The sequence below is a fragment of the Melospiza georgiana genome, chromosome 3, assembly GCF_028018845.1.
Source record: "Melospiza georgiana isolate bMelGeo1 chromosome 3, bMelGeo1.pri, whole genome shotgun sequence".
Taxonomy (NCBI): domain Eukaryota; kingdom Metazoa; phylum Chordata; class Aves; order Passeriformes; family Passerellidae; genus Melospiza; species Melospiza georgiana.
The window spans coordinates 78,930,961-78,944,124 of NC_080432.1; positions in this window are offsets into that span (position 1 = coordinate 78,930,961).

Genomic DNA, 13,164 nt, shown 5'->3' on the forward strand with positions numbered 1-13,164 from the left:
GCGTCAAGAATCTGAACCCCCAGCCACGGTGAAGGAGATAAGTCTGTGCTTATCAGGTTGGAAAATGGGCACGCCCACATGGTCAAGGCTGGGAGCTGGTGGCCCCAGGAGAGCAGCTCCTGCTCCGCCTGCAAACTTGCAGCTGTAGAATAGGACCAGACAGGGAGTCTGGATCTGTGTCTAGGGAAGCATCAAAGCCAGCTGAGACTGAGCGTTGCAACAGCACCTCAACCCATTTATTAAGTTTAATCTGAAATAATTTACATATCTTGCTCATATAACAAATTTATGAGAGTTTTCTGACATATAGGAACTTCAGATAAATTGATCAGATTATAAAATAGCTAAATGAATACTTGATCAGAAAAGGAAGTTTGTTTGTGTTTTTTTTTTAAATAATTTAACATGTTTAAATTTAGTTTCCCAATATTAAAGTCAGTATTAAATTTAGAGGGGTTTTCAGCTGAGTATGAAGTAAAATATACTCAATTAAATGAAATCTAAAGTCAAAGAGAACAGCAATGTAACTCCCTGCTTGTAATGAAAGATAATGAGCCAAAAGAAGCATAAAAATTAAAAAGTCCTAAAAATAAACAAGGAAACGGAACATTTTATTGAGCATTTCAATGGCTTAACTGTTTTTAAAGTTAGGAAGTAAGAAATTTCATTGAAAGAAATTTCTCTGACTCTTCATCATTTCCTAAGCCCAGACAGTATTTATCTCACTCTTTTAGTGAGGTTCTACCCAAACAAAACACTGCTTCCTATTTCAGTACTCTTCTGTTACTTTGTCAGAAGGAAAGAAGAGAGACAGAAAACCAAAAAAGGATAAAGACAGCAGCAAAGTATTGTAGGAATGAAGGAAACCAGGCCAGAGCAGAAAAAAATGGAATGAAATTTCCAGTCAAGGAAATGAAATGGAAACGGGATGTAAGGAAATGTGAATAACCACAGGCAAAATTGTGCTGTCCTTGGTGAAGTCAACCAAAGCTGCTTTTTAGAATATGATGAATGCTTAAGACCTGTGGGAATCAGTCAACAGATTGTTGGAGCACTTGAAACAAAGCTCATGGAGGGAAGTGAAAGAAAAAAAAATCTTAAGGAGATCGAAAGAAGCCCGAGGGGGACGTGAGGAAAGATATGTCTAGAGAGACAGTCAGTAAAAGGAAAACAGAAAAAGACAGGCCAGATTCTCAGCAGAGGCTGACAACCCATCCCATGGACTGTTCCTGTCAGACATGTATGTTGATTACATAAATTATTGTAAATAAATTATAGAATCCTGGCAAAGGGAAAAATATATTGCATTTAACAACAGTAGGAGGGCAAAAAACTATATTACTTATTTGGAGTATTATTTCAGGCCACATTTTATTAGGGGAATTATATATATTTTCTGATATAAAACTATAACAGGTTGACATTTTTAGGTTTTTTTCTTAGTATTAATTAAAATATTTGCTGTGAAAGTATATAAAAAAAGAATTTTTTATACTTTTTTTAATGCTGTTTCTTTTAAATTTATTTCTGATTTACAGGTATAGTTTCTGTCTTTACATGGTAGATCTACCAGTGACATTTGCAAAATCAGATCTGTTGCTGTGTCACAATTTGCTAATGCCACATACTCAGTGGTCTTTTTCTAAATGCCCTTGTATTTTTCAACAGTGACTTGTTAAGCGTAGGTGGCCTTGTAAATTACTGTTTAATTTTGCAAATCAGTGTGATTTTTCTAGATCCAGTGGCTTCATATAGATCCATTGTACACCTGTTATTCCAAGGATGGTATATGTTAGATATTACTTGGTTTATAAGTTTTCTTGAGAGAAAGCCGTAAAATAAAAACGTTCTTTAACTGTAGCTGTGAAAGAGGAAAAATTATCTTAAATGAGCAAATGCCTGTTGTGAGTTTATGACCAAAAAAATGCAAACTATCTAAAGAAAATAAATATTTTGGAATCTAAAATAACTATGGTTATGGTGGAATACTTGAGGGTGTTCTGAAATCCATTCAAATAAATAATAATACCATCATACAATCCTTGAGATGCCTTGCATGAAACATTTTTGCATAAGGACTAATTAGTCATAACTTTTAGAATCGCAGAACCTCTGACAGTCACTGACTTATTTAGGCAAGAGTAAATATGCATTATTGCATCTGACTTCAGAAGCTCAGATGTGACAATGATGTTATTGCTTACCATCTCAAAGGTAGAATGCTCCTCACCTCATTTCTACAAGTATTCTTGGCTTTTGCCAGCAGCTCTAAGCTGAATTTGGGAACTAGAGATGCCAGAAGTAACTGAACGGACTTTTGTTTTAGAGATCAAGACTTAATTAACCAGTTAGTTAGGATAAATTAGCAGTAAGTCATGGTCATGAAGAAATATTCCATGTTTTCTCTGCTTGTGTGCTACTCATGGAGAGGCTGTTGTATGATAAATGTTGTTGTAGAGTGGTAGCTCGGTTGTTAGGTTGGCATTCATGTGACAGTGCTGAGATTTCAATTATCTACTTGCATCAATCAATCTTTTAGTTTCCAACGCTGTTGCCTGCAGTAATGTCACAGCTTTTCTGTCAGACAGGAGAACTTTGCGGGAAATGTTATTCATTACAGCTGCAAATCTGTCACTGCGCCTGGCATGGCTTGTTAATGACAACATTTATTTCAAAAAGTCGTATTTTGCTTTGTTGCTGGAGAGTTGATTTTGTGATCACACAAAATATAATGAAATGCCAAGAAGATGAAGTGAATGAAGTTTGCCAAAAACGCAGCTAAAGTGGTTGAGATCTACTAAAAAAATGCGCACACAAATACACTCTATATTTTGTTGAAAATGTTTAATCGCTTGCTAGGAACATAAACATGGGCAGTGGAAAAATGTTGCTTAGAATACAGAAAGTAGAGCAGCAGGCACAAACAGCAAATTTGAGCTTCATTTGGCTTCTCCAATCCATAATACTGGAAAGAAAAAGACTTTTCAATCAATCTTTTAAAACAAATAAACAAATACAGCATCCAGATCTTCTACTGCTAATATTGAGATGTCATCTTTCTCCCTCACCTCTTCTTAAGGAACTGGAACATCTTTCATGTGAAGAGAGGCTGAGACAGCTGGGACTGTTCAGCCTGGAGAAAAAAAGGCATAGGGGGAAGTAGATAGATCCCTGATGCAAGGGAATGAAGAGGGAGCCAGACACTTGGTAGAAGCCAGTGGCTTCTTGCCACTGACAGGATTGGGCATTGGGCACAAATAACAACAGCAACAAAAACCGAACAGGAAAGGTCACCAGAACACAAAAACCACTTCTTTACTATGAGTGTGTTTAACTGCTCGAGCAGGTTCTCCAGAGACACCATAAAGTTTGTAATCATATTGATACTCAAAACTTAAGTTTAAACTTACAGAACATATTCCTGGGCAACTTTGCCAAGCTGACCATACCTGGGCAGGGAGACTTGGACCAGAAAAACTCAAACCTCAATTATTCTGTGACTTATGCAAGATGCTCACTCACAATATTTCAAAACACAGATTAACATAGGGTCAATACCTGCTAACTGTTAAACAATACAGCATCAGAGCATGGATACAGAGAAGCTTATTAATTAAATGAATGAGAAAGTGGGGATTATCAGCAAATTGATGATTGTATCAGTTTCATGTATGTCCCAGTGCTATAGCAAGGACACACCTTCTGCTGCTCCTCACAGTGTTCTCTTTATAATATCTCTGCTGAAATACATAGAAGGACATTTCTCAGGGGACAGAATCTTGTCAAGTACTCTTGGACCAAACTTCAGACGTACACTCAAACTACAGTCTTGCTTCTTGACTCTATTTTTTGAATTTCTGTCTACTCATCTATTACATATTCCCCAAAAATACCAAAAAAATAATTAAAAATTTTAAAAAAATCCAACAGATTTAAAAACCTTAAAAAATCAGGTGCAAAGTCTTAGGTACAGACACCTAAAAATGTCTTTTGAATTTTTTTCTGAACACTGTAAAGTTAAAGGAGTTAAATAAGAAGTAAGTGATCCAAGATTTACAAAATAAGACAGTAAAATCTCAGTGTATGAGTAACTGCTAGAGGTTTTATTTCTGATTCTTTGTCATAACTGGTAAAAGAAGCCATTTGACTTTAGAAATAAACTTTCTATTACATTACATTAGACTGGACTCATTCTATTTGTCTGTGCAAAGCTGTTGTGTGGAGAAGAATCAATATAATATAACTGGAATTTATGCTAGGTCTTGCCCTGTGCCTCTACAAAAAAGTGTAAGGGGAACAGTGAGAATAAATTTAATACACGAGTACAAGAAATATGAAAATATTTATATTCTCTGTATGTAGAAGGGAATAAATTCTTTAAACCCTCTTTACACAGGATAAGAAAATTAATAAGAATTTTCACTGGTTTGATTGCATTTAATTACCTCTTTGCTTAATTTCTTTCATCTTCCTGATAACTCCAAGCAATTTAGGGTGTAGCACTATTGATCTGTTTGTCATCTGAGAATGTTTCTTGTGAGCTTCTGAGTTCTTACAGCATTCCTTGTTAAATAAATAAATGTTTATTAAAAACGGACAAGCTGAATAATTGTTTCTTGCTAGTTTACTAGGAGATAAACATGAACTTTTCCTAGACATGCTGATTGTAATCCGTCAAACAACGATTAAAGAGCAATACTCTTCATTATTATTAGGGGGAATATTAAAGACTTTCCTGAATTACAATTACAATTCTTGAAACAAATAATAAAGATATGTAATTTTCTGTCCTTTTTTGAAATAGAATTTTGTAGGAAGAAAAGTGAGAGATGGACAAGTGAATGACCTGTTGCATTCAGCCTCAGAATTTAGTAAACACTTAATTTAAAATTAAAACCTTCTCATTTTATGAAAAAATATAGCCCTATAACCCACATTTAAAGGAAAAGTAAGTGTAATGGTAATCAAGATATAAACCAAAACTTTTGTGAATGATGCAGTAAGAGCATGGTCATTTTCCAGTAGAGAAAATAAAGAATTCTCCTACGCAGAACATTGACTTTGAACCATGTGGCATTTATATTGGTTTGTATAGTTAATTTTGTAAAGTCTATTTGAGAAGCAATCTTGCTTCTAATAAATATACATCAGACTACACAGTACTTAAAAACTGCATAATCAAATTTACTAAAATGTTAAACAGCCCACTGAAAGCATTGGAACTGATTTTTATCTCAAGTCTCATCTTGATTTGTTTGGAAAGTTCAGTTTAATATGAAGCTTTTTAAAGAATTATAAACAAATATTATACAATCCTTTTGTGTCTGTAGCAGCATTGCTTCCTACTCCTTTAGAAGATTTTCCCTTGCATTTTGAAGAGGCAAATGACTGGTGACCATAAATTATGCCTTGTTAAGTCAGTAACAACATCCTGTGTTTTAAGGTCCTCTCATGAAGACATAGAAGGGGACACCTTACCCAGTAATGTATTTAGACAATTAACAATTGCACTACTGAAAGTCATGGATTATGTGGTCCCTACAGCAGGAAATGTGGGGAAGGAACTCTGTAAGCAGTAACAGTGTTGTTAAATAGTCTGTCCTCTAATTTAATTGACCACCTGTAGACCAGACTGGCAGCCAGCCTTCACAGAGGAAAAAGACATACAATGCCAGACACCTTGAAAAATGCATAATCTTGTCCATTTTTTTTCCAGCTTTACATCCTCATCCCTTACACTCAGAACAGCCAAATTGCTTCAAAATATTGGCTGCACGCTCTTCTTTTTCCTAGTGTCCTTGTACTACATGTCATCTCCCACAGAATGGGCAGGATTGATCCTTCCCTGGATATTTAAAATGCTTTTCTTAACAAGTTGGTGTTTTGTGCCCTTTAGTAAATTGCCCATTTCTCGAGGAAATTTATTACAAATTGATTTCACATCTTGTGGCTGAACTTGACCCCTTGTTCAAAGCTGAATCACTGTTCAAATGAGCTCTCCCATTCTCCCAAAATGCTAAAGGCATTTTGATAACTTCTTAGATGACTTGGACACTGGAGTTTAAAGTGCTTTTCTAATGCTCAGGGTATTTTTGTAGACCTGTTACTTTAAAAAGGAAGAGATCTGTTCTTGAAGAACAGATTTGTATTTGCGGATCTATGAACCAATATAGATTTATTCCCCAGAAAATAAAAACTCATCCAACATATCACTTTTACTCTGATTTGCAGCGCTGCCAACCTAAGCTTCATTTCCACTCTTGTAGCATGTTAAACTGTAGACCCAAAACCTTAAAGCTGTAGTTCCCTCTGTGATTGCAAAGATCATATTTAGCAAGCCACCTTCCTGTTTCCAACAAGTACATATGAACAAATAATTTTCTGGTGTGCCAGCAATTTTTATCAACTCCTAGTGAACTTTGTGATTCTTATTTCTAAGAAATATATCAAAATGACAAGTATGTTTTTAGTTATTCTATTCCTAGTGTATATAATTTTCTTTTTTGACATAACAGTCCAAGAAAGGTCATCTTCTAAGGGGTCACTTTTTGTCTAACCTGACTTTATAGGTAGCATAAACACTACAGTAAGCTTAATTTTTCACTTTGGGGGAATGAGCTACTCCAGTAAAATGAAAGTACAGATAAAATGGAAATGAAAGAAAACACATACAGTTTACACATCACCTTGATCTCCCCAGTCTTGTTATCTCCACAAAATGTGAGTAACTCTACAAATGTGTTCAAGTATGCCTCTGGTTTAGAAAATCTTGCCATAAATTACTCAGGACTTCTCTGCAGATTATTGTAGGTGACCTGTATAGCACATTTCTTCAGTGTGTTTTTTCAGGCACTTCATTTTTCCTCAGTCCCATGACCACACTTTTTCTGCCCCATATAAAATTTTTTGGCCTGGAAGAGCACCCAAACTATCTTTTCTTTAAGATGCAGCAGCCTGCCTGCCAATACAGCCCTCTTTCTACCCCAGTGGTAGAAGAAAGATGCTGTTATTCACCTGTATGAAAGTCCTTTATACGTTAACTCCTTCTGGAAGCGTCCTGTTCTGCAATCTGCTGCTCCACCACAGCTTTCCTTCTGAAGCTGACAGAATCGCTGTTCAGTGCAAGAGTCTTTGGGCTTGTACGTCTGTCCCAAAGATCCTCTCAGAGCTTTCCTCTGAAGAGTGAACAAGCACAGAGGCATCAGGCCATGCAGTAAGTGAGGGATTCTCTAGTCTGTGACCATATTCAGCAACACTACCTTCACTGTGGCTATCCAGCCACCTGTATGTGTTGATTGGCTGGATGGTATTTCCAGAGTTGCACACAACTGCCCCATGGTTTTGTTTATATGTTTTGCATGATTATGTCCTGTAATTGGCTGTAATTTTAATGAATTGTGTTATAGAGTGTGCCTTTTCCTTGTTATTGGCTACTTTTATCTAGACTACCAAACACAATTGATGTCACAATTTAATAGCTGTGATCTTGTTTCCTGTGCATTGCAGCTTTCAATTTCTGAGAGCTTGCTGTCTTCACTATGTTTTGAACAATTCTAAATACAAGAGAAAGTCTCAGGAAAAAAAAAAAGAATAAAAGAGAGCTAAATTAGAATAACTGGACTGGAAAAGTATAACTACTCCTTGAAAATGGAAAGTTTATTAAGAGTACCCATTACAAAAATGAGCGCTAAATAACCCTAGAATTGGCCACAGAAAACAGAAGAAAGGCTGTGTAGATCATATGAGTGCAATGTACTTTTTCCAGATGGTTAAATCACATCTCCATTTCTCGCTAGAAAAATGGGCTTGCTCTTAGAAAATACTATTTACTGTAAGAAAGAATGTTAGGGCTAGTGAAGTGTTTTCACACCCAGAAGTTAAAGCCATCTTCCTCAGATTTTATAAAATTTAATTTAATAGATTTTAACAGTGAAATATTAAGCTCCTAGAACATGATTTCATCAATATCACCCAGATCACAGAAGTTTCCTAAATTAATCTCTGAAATACATAATACATTTTATTTAAAAAAATAGTCTGAATACAAAAGAAATCATTCATGAAAACATTAATCGTTTCATGCCATGCTTCCAACACTCAAAGTTCTTACTAGTTTAGAAAAAAAGTCTTTTGGAACCAATATAGATTTCTCTTGTTTCAAATTGTGGACATGAGATGTTTATATAACAGGTATGGCAAGCCGGAAAAGAAGTAGACAGTCATTTCCTGGCCTCCATCTGTGTATATATCTACAGACAATAATACAACCAACTGCTAAATTAATATTTGAGAAATGAAATAATCATTACTTATTTGCAGTTTTCTGGCTTTTTAATGATTTTTCTCTAAAACTCCAGTTTATGACCACACATCTTTAGTTATCAATATCAAATCTGAAGGTAGCCAAAAGACAAGACATGATGTCAGAAATAGAAATTGCATACCTTAATTTCTCTGGTTAATGATTCTGATTGTGTGTTCAGGCACTGAATCAGTCATTTATATTTTACTCTTTAAATTTTGTCTGTTGTTGAGACACACTGAAATTTCTCAGAAACCTTTAAGGAGAGCTAGCAATCTTATTCCTAATTATATGACCTGGCTTTTTTTTATTGATACATATGCTTAAACAGTAATTTATTACAAAACCTCTGTTCTTCAATAGCAGTGGCTTGATTTTATTATTTATATACGAACATTACTGTTTGCCAGCTTGACCACAAACAATGGTATAGTTTCTTTCAGATGGCTAAAAATTAAAAAATATGAGAATTGAGGATCAATCTTTGTATAAAAGTTATAAACTTTCTATCCTTTACATTTATTTTTAGAGATGTGCTGGCCTGATTTTATTTCATTTACTATTTAATCTATGCTCCATTACTTTTAAATTATATTAATTTTGGGTACCAAGTAAAATTACATAGTTGCTGCAGCATATTAAATTAAAACTAGTGCTTTTATCAGTCTCTTTAGAAATCTAAAAAAACCCACCCCTATATTATGTTATTATGACAAGATCTGATTGATATAAATTAAATTATTATCCTATTTTAGTTTTAAATTAATTAAGCTTCATACCAATTGTTCCATCCTTATGCCTATAAATGATGCTATGATGACAGGATTATAATTACTTGAGTCACTATGTAGCCTTTTAAAATACTGGAAGAAAATTAGCTTACTTCAACTACTCTGGAATTTCCTCAGTATTCCAAGATTTATTAGGATTTTGCATTAGTTTCCAAAGATCTTAACATTCAGCTCTGTCAAAATCTTAGTTGTAAAAGTTTAAGTTATTATCCAGCATTTGGGGGTGGGGAAGCACATCTGCCCTAGGGAGTCCTTAAACTTTCCAAGAGTTCTTGCATTTCAAAAATCCTGCACATTAGTTATATATTTTTCCATTGGGGCTTTATTTTTAGATCTATTTCCATAATACTGGTGGTTAGCAAATGATTTCCTAATAAATTAGCCTTGCCTTTTAATTTCCAATTTTCTCCTTAATTTAGAATTTCTACTTAATTTAGTACAGTTCTTAGTTATAAATCAGGGTGTTGGTGCATAATTTAGCTCTAATGTACCACATTGTTCACAGGGCTGTGACTGCTGCAACGAGTGCCCCTGCTGAGTGAATAGCAATCAGCTTACAAACTAAGGCTGGGGCTTTTTTGTGGGCTCCGCTTGTCAAAGTTCACTGAACGTCCCAGCAGTTTGATGTAGCTCTTCTCCCATTGCCTTCATTCCCTCCACTGATGAAAAAATTAGTTGAACCTCTAAAGCTGTTGTTGGCTGTCCATATGTATGGTATATTCATAGAAATATATTGGCCAAGAAAAGGGTTAATTTTTATTTGCAGTAATCATGCAGGGGCAGGGCCTGGAACTGTGTTGACATGGCCAAGACCCCAGTCTTTCTTCATTGCCAAAGATGAGAGAAAGGGACTCCCTCTCTCTCACCTCGTGGAAGAAAAGGCATTCTTTTCCTGTGCTAGGAAAATGCAGCAGACTAAGAGTCTGTCTATCATTGTTTTTCCATTGTCCTGGGCTTAGTGAGCATTTTCTATGTAAATAATCCTATCTTTGTTCTTGCTTTTGGCATTTTTGCTATTACTGTTTCCAGTAAATTGTTCTTATCTCAACGCATGACATCTGCCTTTTGTCCCTCATCAGAGAGGGCAGGGGAGTGGCTTGTGTTTTAGGAATGGTTTCCCCAACATAAGTCACACATAAAAGAATGTGCTCCTAAACCATGACATCCCACAAGAAGGAGTCCATATATTCACTGCTACATTTTTCTATTCTCTCATTTCTTTTCTTGTTGTCATCTTATTGCAAAAGTTCCATACCTTCTAGGTGATCTCTCATGGGCAGATCCTCACAGCACTGGCTCCTTCTTCATCACAATTGAACCAACAAACTCCAGCTCCCTCTCCACCTAGCTAACCCATTCTTTTATAGCACTCATCCTTATTAGACACAAGCTGTGGCCTATTGAGGACAGGCCTGCTCCTAATATTTGGTGATTAGTACAGCTGCAACTCATCAGGTGTGAGATTATCTTCTGCACTATCTTTATTTTCTTACATTCTATCCCCCCACATTTTCTCAGTAGTGGTCATGGTCAGCAGGGAAGACTCAAAAAACAGGAGCCATGGCATGTGGCTCAATATTCCATGGAGTGACTACATTGGCTGTACATGAGGAAAAACAGATGGGATTTCCAGAGTGATCTACATTGTCAGAAAAAAATTTTTGTTAAACATCACTGGTAATTATGGTGTTGGTCAAAATTGTCCAGGATTTAAGAAAAAGAAAAGTGAAACAAATCATAAAACAAACATGGAGGAGAACCATAACAAATGTGCTCTGTAAAATTATCACAGATTCATAGAATCACAGATACACATAGAATCACATATTTTTTGTTGAAAGGGACCATAATGATCATCTGGTTCTGGCCCCCCTCCTGTGGGCAGGGACATAGCAACAGACCAAGTTGATCAAAGTCTTATTCAAACAATGTAAAAAGAATTAGAATTACTTTTTGGTGAGGATGTAGGTGCTAACATCTTAAATTTTATTTTATTCATGAGGTATTATGTGCAGATGATATTTTCAGAGCTATTTTAGGTGTAAAATACAATCATGGAAAATCCCAGCTGATATCTTTTTTTCTTATTCATGGCTATACATGCGCAAGTCCTGAAATTTCTGTTGTGCATGGCATATGCTATTACTGCTTCTATTTTAAATAGTTATATTTTACCTTTTAAGGTTGGTATATGGTGGAAAGCTCATCAGTCTGAAAAAGACGTTGGATTGTTTAACAAAGTTCTAGCTGTACCTGCTCTGTCTCAGATTATGCTTTTTCTGTGTCATGTCCAACTACTACTGTATTTCATGATATTTCAGGCTAAAAGAACACCCCAAAATGCTGTCACTACAACGTACTTTTCCTCCCTCTTGCATTGTATCAAAGAGGTGTGGTGAGAAAAGACCCCATGGTGCTGCACTGCATTCCCAGCAATGAAGTGGGAATCCTGCTGGTTGATCCCTCCGGATCAACCACTCTGTGATGTTAGTGTCTCTGGGACAGTGGAGCAGATTTGTCAATAACTCAAACCCTGGATCCCTTCCTGCCCCACATCTTACCCATTTATAAACTTAGATGTAAACCTTTAATTTAGAGATTATCAGTCCCTATATTATCAGACCAAGCTGCAAATTTCTCTGTTGGTTTCTTGAAGCTATATTCAATTTCCTTAACTGCACTTTTATCCAGTGGATACAAAGCTGTTATGATGTTTTGGAACAGAAGAAAATTACATTATTTGTTTGGTAGAGATACGGATATTTTCAATGTCTGACATGAATTCTCTCAGAGATACAAAAGATACTAAGAAGGAATTTTTTTTTTTGTACTACTGGACAATAGTGAGAACAAATGTAACAAAACCTGACATTAAACATTATTGTTGTGGATAACAAGAAATGTTGTGGAATACATCAGGAGGTGAGAGAAGCAACAAAAAGAGTCAAAAAGATACACAAAGGTAGACTTAATTTTCCTGTTTTTGTTTAAGACTAACTCAAGCTAACCAACTAATACATTTTGCCTTGTTCTGAAAAAAACTCTGTTCCGAATAAGGGAGATATGGGCAACTCTTTTGAATGTACACATCTGAGATCTATTATTCAGCTTGAAACTGGGGGTTTCCAAGGAACAATGAGTGTCCTGTGCATTTTTGCTTTGCCCCTGAAAAGAGCATATCAATTGTCAAGGTCAGCCCAAAGGCAGAACACAGCTTCCCCTCCCTCGGGGGAGTGTCTGTAGGGAAAACCCCCTGCCAATATTCTCTTTGACCAGGGGTGACCGAAAGACCTGGGGCGTGATCCAAGGAAAGCACACCAAGCCTGATAAAAAGGCCCCACACAGGCTTTGAATCAAACCTTGCATCTCCAGAATGATATGTAGGCTCCATTCATCAGTACTAAATGCCATTTGAAAAAGAAAATAAATGTTGATTTCCATTAGGTAAGGAAAACATTCGGGGAGTGTTGACCTTGACAGCCTCAGTGTTCCCAAATGAGGCTGTTGAGATGTATCCCATTCCCCTCAGCTTGAATTAGACACGAGTGAATCAAATAAGGTGTGATTAATAGAATTGCCAGTAATATTTGTTCTTGTGAAGAACTGATATTTTAAAAATTTTGTATCTCCTCCTTTTTTTTTTTTTTTTTTTTTCTGCTTATGCTGGAAAGTATCCAAGCTCATATCTTGATCTGAAAATTTAATACATAAAAGGAAAAACAGGAATTTTCCTTGCTCTATTCTCTTAGATATATAGAACTAAAGAAACACTATTGAAATGGCAGCAGTTGGAATCTTGTTAATTTTTTGAACTTGCAAGAAGCAATTTTCTTCCAAGTCTCTAAGTTAAATATTGTATTTTCTCAAATTGCCAGGAAAAAGAAAGAGAACAGGATCTTATTCATTGCAAAGATGTCAATATGCTTTTCTCCTTTTTATTTTCATTCTTATTATAGAAATTACAATTGCAAAATATAATATTTGTTTTCTTGACAAGTGCTGAGGGAGCTATTTTAATGCCTAACGGGTTTTGATAAAACTTAAACATTGCAGGAATTTTTTGCACAGATG